Here is a 12,180-nt window from a genome sequence, read left to right as displayed (position 1 = left end):
CTCATGGGGTTGTGGCTCTCTCTTGTGCCATATATTCTACTGGGGTTGCCCTTTGTTCTTCGCCACATGAATATATAACACTCAGCTCAAAATTCTTTTCTTCTGGAAAGGCCCCCAACTTTCTCAGGTAGAACTCACATCTATCTTTGTGTTTCAGTAGTCCTCAGCACACACGGTCTGCTAGGCACCTGGTCCTAGGGCTGCCTGCCAGAGTTTAACTCTTCAAAAGCAGCTGTGATGTCCTACCCCTTCTTACATCCCAAGGGCTTCGCATTGACTCGTGCTTGGTAACTCTGGCTGACTGAATGGGGATGTGCGTCTGAGCCAATAAACCTGAAACAAGCCTTGAGACCAGGGTTCGCGCTCCAGAGTCCTATATCTCCTTATCTCTACGTTGAGTGTGGAAGAGCTGACTCATAGTTTCTTTCTAGGTCTAACATTTTTAAAATTCTATATCTAGTGCTTGAAATCCAGTAAAAGAGTAGATGTCACCATACCCTGAAACCAGATGACGAGTCCAGTGGCGCTAATTAGATAACTGGATTGTAGTTGAGTTTGAAGCTTGGAGGAACAGGATCTGATTCATTACAAAGTGACAAGTTGAAAATGGTGGCATTCTTCTCGATCACCTCTGCTGGCAGATGTGATAATGAAGAATTGCACCATTTGGGTCTAAATTTACCATGCTGTAGCAACAACACATTCTCACATTTTCCTATGAGTTCATTCCTTTCTGTCTCTGTGTGTCCTGTGTTTGTCTCTTCTACAGTTTGAGGGAAGAAGGATAGTACTTAGGGACATACAGTATTTAGCTGGATAGTCACAATTAAAGCAATCTAGTAATTATGACTTAAATTGTAATGTGGTATTTAGCATCTTAAAAAAAAAAAAAAAAAAGTAAAAAGCAGTGCGCCTGGGTGGCTCAGTGGGTTAAAGCCTCTGCCTTCAGTTCAGGTCATGACCCCAGGATCTTGGGATCGAGCCCCACATCTGGCTCTCTGCTCAGCAGGGAGCCTGCTTCCCCCCTCTCTCTGCCTGCCTCTCAAACAAATGAATAAAATTCTTTTTTTAAAGATTTTATTTATTTATTTGACAGGAAGAGATCACAAGTAGGCAGAGAGGCAGGCAGAGAGAGACAGGGAAGCAGGCTCCCTGCTGAGCAGAGATCCAGATTCAGGACTCGATCCCAGGACCCTGGGATCATGACCTGAGCTGAAAGTAGAGGCTTTAACCCACTGAGCCACCCAGGCGCCCCAATAAATAAAATTCTTTTAAAAATAAATAAATAATTTTAAAAAGTTTTAAACTTTGTCTACCAAGTATAACAAGCTAAAAATATATGAATACATTTTTTCCATACAGGATATAACAAGTATTGTTTTAAAATATTTTTTCAAGATTATTTATTTATTTATTTAACAGAGAGACACAGCAAGAGAGGAACACAAGCAGGGGGAGTGGGAGAAGGAGAAGCAGACTTCCCATGGAGCAGGGAGCCTGATGCAGGGCTAGATCCCAGGACCCACGTGCCCCACAAATATTGTTTTAAATAGTGCGAATTATCTATAATATTTTTTGACCTATAAATCCAGAAGTTTCCTCCCCATATGATTACCCTGGAAGAAGTTAGAAATGGAAGCCATCTATGATAGCTTTTTAATTTCTTCCCAGAATTACTGCATTTGTTAGCTGGCAAAAGCCAGAACCAACTCCACAATTTGGATTTCAAATTTGGTAAGTGGGAAATCATTTGTAAGACCCAGAATATGCGAAGCTACAGCAACAACTTTATTCTTCCCCAGCGTTTCAGAAGGACCACAAGCACACGGCCAGCATTTATTAATTGCTCTATAAAAAGACACACATTGAAAAAAAAAAAAAAGACACATATGGAGGCATCAGCCCCAAAGTTCTAAGAACATCAAAGCACCGTTAAAATTACTGTTAACTGTCCATTAAATCTGAACCGAAAGCTGCTTGAATTATTATCAGGATAACCTTCCAGGATGCTTTCGTAGTTTTAAGGAATTTCATCCAAATTAGGAATCTTCTTCCCTGACAGTTTGAGAGCTGTACTGAATTGACCCATACTACATGTGTCTTTCCCATTAAGTAGCAGATCCATATTCCCGCCATTTAGAAAAAGGTACCAGACCAGAACGACCTCTCAGGGCATCTGTCTTCCACCATCTATAAAATGAGAGTGGCAGTCTTGGGCAGGAGTCTACCCTGTGGAACTCCTGTGAAAACTGATATAATTTTTTTTTTTAACTCTACAGTATCACCAAGAAAGTCCAGAACATGGACACCTTCCCAACAGATGATAAGAAGTGATTATTACTTTTTTCAGGATTCTTACCATACAGCTATTAAAAAGTAAGTGAATAATTTAAAAATGTGATGACATGGGGAAGTGCTCTTAACATATTATGAAGAGAGAAAACCTGGCTACCAAACTGGAGGAATAGAATGAATCTTTTTTTAAAGATTTTATTTACTTTTTGACAGACAGAGACAGTAAGAGAGGGAACACACACAGGGGGAGTGGAAGAGGGAGAATCAGGCTTCTGGCTGAGCAGAGAGCCCAATGTGGGGCTCGACCCCAGGACCCTGGGATCATGACCCGAGCCAAAGTCAGATGTTTCACTGACTGAGCCACCCAGGCCCCCCACAGAATAAGGTTAATTTTTATTTATTTATTGTTTAAAGGTTTTACTTTTAAAATAATCATTACACTCAAGTGCGGCTCAAACCCACAACCCCAAGATCAAGAGTTGTACACTCTACCAACGGAGACAGAGCCAGCCAGGTGCCCCAGAATAAGGGCAATTTAAAAAAGTAAGAGTGGGTAATCCACAAATCCATGAGCACACATGGCAGGATTAGGAAATGACCCAGAATCTGAGGAGCAAGCCTATGTGTGTTGAGGGGGGTGACCAGGAGAGACAAAATATGGAAGAAAAAATGGCAGCAAACAAATGTATCTATACATATGTACTTACACACACGTGTCTATATATACATTAGTATCCACATACACATGCGTGATGTGCGTGGGCTGTGTGTTGGGAGGTATAGCAAATGGGCAGACACGTGCACAAAAACATTAACGAAAGGGGGCACCCCACCCTCTCCCCTCCCTCTGCCTACTATTCTGCCTACTTGTGCTTGCTCTCTGTCAAATAAGTAGATAAAATCTTAAAAAAAAAAAAAAATACCAAAGTTCTCTTTAGATAGTGGCACTATTTTCTTTCAGTTACTTTTCTACAACTTCTAAACTGCCTACAATGAATGTACATTATTTTATAATAAAAAGCTTTTTTTTTTTTTAAAGATTTTATTTATTTATCAGAGAGAGGGGGAGAGAGCAAGCACAGGCAGACAGATGGCAGGCAGAGGCAGAGGGAGAAGCAGGCTCCCTGCTGAGCAAGGAGCCCGATGCGGGACTCGATCCCAGGACGCTGGGATCATGACCTGAGCCGAAGACAGCCGCTCAACCAACTGAGCCACCCAGGCGTCCCCAAAAAGCTATTTTTTAAAGATGTATTTGTTTATTTATTTTAGAGTGAGGGAGAGTCTCAAGCAGACCTCACTGAGCACAGAGCCCGACACGGGACTTGATCTCAGGACCCCAGGATCATGACCTGAGCTAAAACCAAGAGTCAGATACTTAACCGACTGAGCCATCCAGGCACTCCCAGTTAAAAGTTATTTTTAAAAAGATCTTTTCAAATAAATGATTACAGATATCTTTGAAATAGCTAGCTCTCTCGTGCCTTGTGAACACGATTTTTATGATCGTTAACTGCTGCGCAAAGTGAGACATCCCTACTTAACTTGTTCTTGCTTCGTGTAGGAAACCCCCCATGATCCAGAGGAGAGTCTGAAAGCTGGTGGTCTTCAACATCTAAAAGATAGCCAAGAACTCCTACGAAGGCAGAAAGGGCATTTGGCAGAAAATCACAGGAGCTGGAAAGGACACGGAGAAAAAGGTATCCTCGTGCGCTGTTGGTGGGAATGCAGACTGGTGCAGCCGCTGTGGACAGCAGGATGGAGGGTCCTCAAAAAGTTAAAAATAGATTGACTATATGAGCCAGCAATCCCCGCTCTGGGTATTTGCCCAAGGAAACTGAAAGCAAGGAGTCAAAGAGATATCCGCTCAGCCACATTCAGCAGCATTATTCCCAATGACCAAAAGACAGAAGCAACCCAGGTCTGCAATAGCTGAAGAAATGGAAAAATATGGTCTATATCCATACAATGAAATCTCATGTACCTTAGCGCAGAAGGAAATCCCGGGGCGCCTGGGTGGCTCAGTCAGTTAAGCATCCGACTCTTGGTTTTGGCTCAGGTCATGATCTCAGAGTGATGAGATCAAGTCCCGAATCAGGTTCTACACTCAGCACAGAGTCTGCTTGAGATTTTCTCTCTCCCTCTGCCTCTCCCCTCAGTGCTCTTTCTCTATCTCTAAATAAATAAATAAATCTCTTTTGAAGGGGCACCTGGGGGGCTCAGCCGTTTAAGCATCTGCCTTCGGCTCAGATTGTGATCTCAGGGTCCTGGGATCGAGCCCAGCATCAGGCTCCCTGCTCTGTGGGGAGTCTGCTTCTCCCTCTGCCCTCCCCCAACTTGTCTGCATGCACGCCCTCTCTCTCAAATAAATAAATAAAATCTTTGAAAAAAAAAGGGAATATTATTCGGACACACCCTTCAACACACATGAACCTCGAGGACATTTTGTGAAGTGAAATAAGCCTGTGGCAAAAGACCAAACACTATATGATTCCATTTATCTGAGGTCCTTAAAGTAGCCAAATTCATAGAGACAGAAAATGGACAGGTGGTGACCAGGGACCAGAAAGAGGAGGGAATGACAGAGGACAGAGTTTGGGTTTTGCAAGAGGAAAGCCATTCTGGATGGTTGCACAACACTGTGGACGTGCTCAATGCCGCTGAGCTGTACACTTAGAAAGGGTGATGGTGGTAAATTTTCTGTTCTGTGTATTTTACCACAATTAAGATGAATCATTTATTTTTTTTAAGATTTTACTTATTTGAGAGAGAGAGAACACAAGCAGGGGGATCCACAAAGGAAGAGGGAGAAGTAGACTCCCCGCTGAGCAAGGAGCCCGACTCGGGGCTTGATTCAGAACCCTGGAGATCATGACCTGAGCCGAAGGCAGACATCCAACCAATTGAGCCTCCCAGGCGCCCCAAGATGAGTAACTTAAAAAACATATTTCTGTTGTTTTAAAAATCACTAGATAAAAGCCCAGGCACTAAATTCATATGGAGACCCTGACTGTTCACCAGTCCGGAGAAGTTGGGTGTGCTGGCTCCATGCCCCACAGAAAACAAGTTAGCAGAAGAGAAAGAAGCCTCACAAGGCAGCTGTGGCCACGCCATGGGACAGAGTGTCAGGCCGGCACCTGTGACCAGAGGCAAGGGTAGTGGGCACTTGTGGATGTGGGAGGGGAACCCCACGACCTTAGGTGCCCTGAACACAGAACATTAAGGGCATCTCAGTAATGAGGACCCAGAGTCCAATCCAGATCCATTAAAGGGAGTAGAAATTTTCCAAACAACACAAAAAGTTGAAAATGTGCAGCTTGGGTTCTTAAAAGAATACACTCTGGTTACCTGGAAAAGTCACCCATGTTGACCGACACCGAGGAGTGCGTTCTCCAGCCCAGGGCTAGACAAAGAAGGTGTCACCCATCCAGAGGCTGGCTGTCATTTGAGTAACCCCACACAGGGCCAGCCCCACTGTTGCCTTGGTTATAGTCCCCCGGGGCCATCTTCATTCACTTACCCTCCCTGAGTTCTCTTTCTCCAGGCAGGTGCAGTTGCGCTCCCAGCTTGCAGACAGGGCAGGGGTAGGGGGGGACATGACCACACTCTCACTGCAAGGGGCTCCTGGCCCTTCCCCTCTCCCTGCACTTGGGGCCCAGACCGCTAACCTCTGGCACATAGTATTTAAAGAAGTGCTCCGTGAGGATCACTTCCAGCTGATCCAAGCCCCCCCACACACAACAAAGCAAAGCTACAACCCCACCTTGGGGTTGGGGGAGGGCTTTCTTAGTGAAATCAGTTTTGCAGTGCTGGAGGACCAATGATCAGCTTTTACATCACAAAATGTAAATGCCACAGCTCTGACCTGGAGAGACAGAGACAGACAGAGAGGCTGGGGGCTGACTGTGGTCAGCCTGTGGACAGCGCTCTCCCGGGGCGGCCCCTGGACCCCTCACCCCTTCAGTCAGAGCAGCTTCGCCTCCATTGGGAAACTTTGGGAAACCATACCCCAAAATTCAAACATGTTTCTGCTTCTAGAATGGAGGTAAAGGCTGAGGACTTTCCAAAGGAGACAGGAGCCAAGTCGCACACTCCCCTGTCCCGGGGCGAGCCACCTCCCTGGGCTAGTGTCTCAGGAGGCGAGGTCAGGGTGACACTCTTTATCCCACGCGAGATGACCTGTGAGTGGCGAAGCCAGAACTCACGGTCTTCGTGGACTTAGTCCTTCACCCCCAGCCCATCGTGTCTGCCCAGGATCAAATACTCTGACGTCAGGAGAGGGTCTTGTTTTCAAGTTTACATTCCCGGGACCTGGCCTCCAGCTCTGGGGAGGCCGCATACCTATAGAACTCTGGACGTGTCATGGAGTTTTTCCGAAAGTTGGTTTTCTCACATGTAAAACTGTGTGTGACTCCCCTTCCCTCGGGTTGTCATGAGTGTCGAATGAAACGACCCAGCTTTTGTGTTTCAAACAGATTTTGAAATATTTATGTTGAAAGTGTTGTGTCCCGAAATGATCAACATTTTTATTTATGGGGTGTCTTACAGCCTGACGTGCCCGAGGCCATATGCTCCTTTTTTCCCCCTTTTATCTTTTCTTTATTTTTCTGAGGCTGGATGGGGAGGGGCAGAGGGAGAGGGAGATAGAGAATCACCAGCAGAAACCCCTCCCCCACCCCCGGCCCCACTGAGCATGGAGCACTACACGGGGCTTGATCTCAGGACCCTGAGGTCATGACCTGAGCTGAAACCAAGAGCTGGGGATACTCAACTGACAGAGCCCTCCTAGGCACTTCTTCTTTAGAGGTTTTTTAAAAAAGAGATAGAGCTTTTCTGGGTCATCTTGCTGCCGCCTGCCTGGCTTTGGGTAAAGCTGGCCCTGCCCTCCCAGCGCAGGCTCCTGGCTGCCCACCTGCCTCCGCCCCTCCCCCACCACAACTGTGTCTGACTTTCCCTAGCCATCCAAAGGTGGGGGAGGCCCAGAAATGAAAAAAACATGAAAAATAACATCTCACGTGGAAGCAACCCAAGTGTCCACCAACAGATGAGCAGATAAGAAAAATGTGGCAGAATAGAGACAAGGAGCGGGGGGCACCTGTGTGGCTCAGTGGGTTAAAGCCTCTGCCTTTGGCTCGGGTCATGGTCTCAGGGTCCTGGGATCAAGCCCCGAATCGGGTTCTCTGCTCAGCGGGAGCCTGCTTCCCCCTCTCTCTCTGCCTGCCTCTCTGCCTACTTGTGATCTCTCTCTGTGTCAAATAAATAAACAAAATCTTTAAAAAAGAAGAAGAAGAAGAAGAATAGTGACAAGGGAATATTTTCCAGGCTTAAAAAGGAGGGAAACCCAGAGACATCTGGGTGGCTCAGTCGGTTGGGCAGCTGCCTTCGGCTCAGGTCATGATCCCAGGGTCCTGGGATTGAGCCCAGCATCCAGCTCTCTGCTTAGCGGAGAGTCTGCTTCTCCTTCTCCCTCTGCCTGCTGCTCCCCCTGCTTGTGCCACCCCCCAGCATAAATGAAGCTTGAAGGCATTATTCTCGGTGCAATAAGCCAGTCACAAAAGGACAAATGTGTGATGCCACTTACATGAGGTACCTGGAGTAGGCACCTTCCAGAGACAGAGAGTCATGGAGAAGTTACCAGGGCCTTGGGCAGGAGGCCGTGGGGGGTTAGGATGGGCAGTTCAGCTTTACAAAATGGAAATGTCCCGGAGGAGGCTGGCAGTGATGCTTGTGGAACAATGTGAATGAATGTGCTTCGTACCACTGAACTGGCCCTTAAAAATAGAAAAGATGGTAAACTTCATAATTTGTGTATTTTACCACAGGAGGAAAAGGAAGGAACATCTTCTAGCGGAAATTTAGGGATCTCTAACGCCACTTGGCTTATTACGTCTCTAGTATGTTCTGTTTTCTCCTACTCATTCTGGGAGGCGGTCGGTAAGTAAATTACATCTTAATTTCACACCCACAGTAGGAATTATGAGTGGACAGAGGGTGATTTGGGCATCTAGAAAAAGTGCCACTTCCCTGCTAACACAAACTCAAGTAAATTCTCCCAGCCATTCCAGAAACTGCTAGCTGCTTTCCCGGATCCCTGTAAAATGTCTACGTTTTCGAAAAGCTTAGGTGTCTCTGACCCTTTTTGGAAATGTCAGATAGAATTGTTGTACTTCACTAATTTTCTGTCTATGAATTCATTCGTCTTAAAACATAATCACATGGATGGAACCCCAAAATTCAGTGACTTGAAATGCCTGTCTACACGGGGCTGACTAACCAGGAACAGAGACAAATAGTTTGCTTCAGCAGAGTCCCACACTCCTCCCGTTGTTTGAAGGAGAGCCTGTCTTGTTCTGTGGAATGACTTCCTTAACAATGAACCATTCATTTGCTTGTGATCACACCAGAAGGAGAGAATTACCAGTTCTGCTGAGTAGCTTTTTAAAGCACTAAATTAGCTTTGGGGGGGGGGGGGGGGTGAGATAGGCTGGGAACAGGTAGGGGTAAGAAATTGGATCTAAATTAATTCAGCCCGGGCTACCCAGGACCTGGACGCTGGTTCCACATTGACGTCCTCTGTCCGAGTTCTAAACGGGTGGCCCTATTTCTGTTTTTAATGCAGAGAAATCTTCATCACACTGCACACAGCTGATCTAAGAGGGACTTTATCTGATCAGCATAGCAGAAGGAGTGAGAGCTGAATGGGCTGAGTGGCCTCCTGTCCTCTCTCTGAGAGCCAAGGTAGAGAGTGGTACAGCAGCGGTAGGCGGAGGAAAGCATCTGCTTATCCTCTCCAGAAGACATTTTTCCTCCAGAACCGTCTACACAGCATTATTCAGCTGCATTGAACGCTCCTTAAAATTAAACGATTCTGTTCAGGGGACTCTTAAAGAGAAATCTGTGATATCATAACAGCCTTAGTCACCAAAATTAGTGATGGGTTTTAAGGAAGGAAGAAATGAGTTTCTGGATGACAAAGTTTCTGGATGAGGGACAGACGGTTCCCACAGAGAGCCCATTGGCATGAGGAGCTGACCTTGGGAGAAAGAACGCAGATGGAGATCAGCAAGATGAGTGCGCACGACAGAGGGAGGAGAGGGCAACATGATCTCAAGCTCTTCACCCAACTTTCATGCCTGAGAACAGAAACCATCTCTCCCTAGTTCTGTACATTTCAAACAACAAGGACCCAAGCCTCCAATGTCTACATTAGCATGACTTTCTTATTCCACTGTGTTTAAGAGAATTGCTCTCCTTTCCTGGGATGCCTGGGGGGTTCAGTCAGTTGGGCATCTGCCTTTGGTTCAGGTCATGATCCTGGAATTCTGGGATCGAGCCCCACGACGGGCTCCCTGCTCAGTGGGAAGCCTACTTCTCCCTCTGCCTCTTCTTCCCCTCTCCCCTGCTCATGCTCTCTCTCTCTCAAATAAATGAATAAAAACTTAAAAAAAAAAAAAGAATTGCTTTCCTATGCCTGGCGACAGTTTCACAAATAACCTTGTTTGTTATAGGAACTTCCAACTGTTTCAGCAAAAATCGTTAACAGTTTCTGTCCAAAGACCCTTTGAAACCCTTGCTGTTCCCACTATTTATAGGAAAATCTTTACCAGATGGATTCAAGCCCCCGTGTTGAAAGACTTGCCTAAACCAAACGACCAGTTCTTGATATTCTGAAGACCTTGCCTTTTCCCCTTGGAGACGCTACCAAAACTCTGTCGAGAGGGTATCTCCTTTCCCAAGTAAGCAATAAACTCCGCCTTCTCCCATCAACGGGTTGTGCTGGCGTGATTTGAAGACCCAGCATTTGACACACTGACGTGCACAACACACACGAAGGTTAGTTGACAATCAATATTGGCTGTGATCTAGTGCTTTATAATTCACCAGTTGCCCAAAATTCATAAACTTTGTCTCACTGCGCCCATTTACCACCATGAGGGGGAAGGGTAAGTCAGTACTGCCTCCATGACAACTTCACAAGAGACAACAGGAGCCCAAGGAGCCTGAACACCTTCTTTGAGTTTAAACAGCCGGTTCAAAGGCAGGCTAGAGGGGCGCCTGGGTGGCTCAGTCATTAAAGCATCTGCCTTCAGCTCAGGTCATGAACCCAAGGTCCTGGGTTTGAGCCCTGCATCGGGCTCCCTGCTTGGCAGGAGGTCAGCTTCTCCCTCTCCCACTCCCCCTGCTTGTGTTCCCTCTCTCGCTGTGTCTCTCTCTCTGTCAAATAAATAAAATATTTAAGAAATAATAATAAAATAAAAGGCAGGATAGAATCTTTCTTCCAGGTCTCTTGACTCAAGAGGTCATCATTATGATATTTTGCATTCCATTAAGAAATAAAACATTTGCCGAAATTATAAAGAACCAAAATGTATTCGTCTGCTGGGACCACAGTAATAGAGCACCCCAAACCGTGTGGCTTAGAACAACAGAAATCATTGTCTTACAGTTCCAGAGACAAGAAATCCCAAGTCAAGATGTTAGGCGATTCATCCTGAGGGCTGTGAGGGGAAATCGACTCCATGCCTCTCGCCTAACTTCTACTGGTTTTCTGGCGATTTATCGCATTCTTGGGTTTCTGCCAAGAAATTTCATCCTCTGCCTTCATCATCACACAGCATATTCCCTGGGTGCGTGTCTGCGTCAGATTTCCCTCTTTTTATTGTTATTTTTATTTCTATTTCTTTAGATTTATGCAACTTGCACTGGTGCATATAGACTCGTGCCAAAACACAGTTCGAAGAAAACAACCTGTTTTGCTCACAAAACGTAGACAGGGCAAGTGGTGTGTTACAAACTTGGGTGCATTTGTTCCGGAAACCTTTTCTGCTTTAACAGTCAAGGGCCAACCCCAAGGGCGAAGGTTTTCCTCCTCAGCAAGGGTCTCACCTGACCCATCAGGTTCCCATCTGGGGCACTGAAGTTCCACACAATGGGCAAGGATGGCTCCAGGGGGTTGTTCTTTCTCTTTTTCTTCTGTTTGGTCCGTTTTGTCTCTATTTCAATAGGGGAAAATATAATTGCTTATTGGAAACAGATGTGTTTTGAGTCAATGGATGAGATGATTTTATGACTATATTCATGTAATGTCGCACGCTTCAAACGCGATACACACAGATACACACGTGAAACCTGTCTGTGAGGATGAACTAGAACAATAAAATCAACACAGTGAAACTCACCACCCAGCTGAAGAACCAGAACACCGCCCTTCACTTTCCCCTTCCCTGTGGAACCTACTGGATCCATTGTTTGGCTTTGCCGTGTGTGAATATATGTTGGCTTTTTTTTTTGCTCAGCTCTTTGTTTCAATGTTGTGGCTCTGAGATGTACCCCTTGTCCTCACGCTGCTCTAGCAATTGTCCATCGTGTTAATGCTCTGAAGTGTACCTGGAAAATCACACTCGAGTTCTTTACCATGGTTTGGTTTTTTGTTTTTGTTTTTGTTTTTGTTTTTCGTCCTTGTGAATATGAGCATTCTATGGGTTTCTTGGCACCTATGTCAAAAGTCACTCTGGAATATTCGTATTCTGGACACTGACAATAAACATATTTTATGTGTATAATAACAACTGTACATTCATGGGAAGACACACACGGATGACATGATTTATGAGATGGAAGTTATCCTTACTACAGACAATGTCCTTTAAGTTTTTCTACCCTACTGTATTTTGTTGGGTTTGTTATAGACACTAGTTGTGTACCAATAGATCGGTTTGGCGGAGTCAACGTTATACTCAGGGGTGTGTCCTGAGTAGCACTGTGTGAGGGTCAGCTGTGTGTCCAACAGCGCGACTGCCAAGTCCTAGCCACGTGCATGTTCAACTTGACGGCGAAATGCCCACTTCCTTTCCAGGGGGATTGTACTGGTTTGCGCTGCCTCTGGGC

This window comes from Mustela nigripes, chromosome 10 (genome assembly GCF_022355385.1).
Source record: "Mustela nigripes isolate SB6536 chromosome 10, MUSNIG.SB6536, whole genome shotgun sequence".
NCBI lineage: Eukaryota > Metazoa > Chordata > Mammalia > Carnivora > Mustelidae > Mustela > Mustela nigripes.
This window is presented reverse-complemented; position numbering follows the sequence as displayed.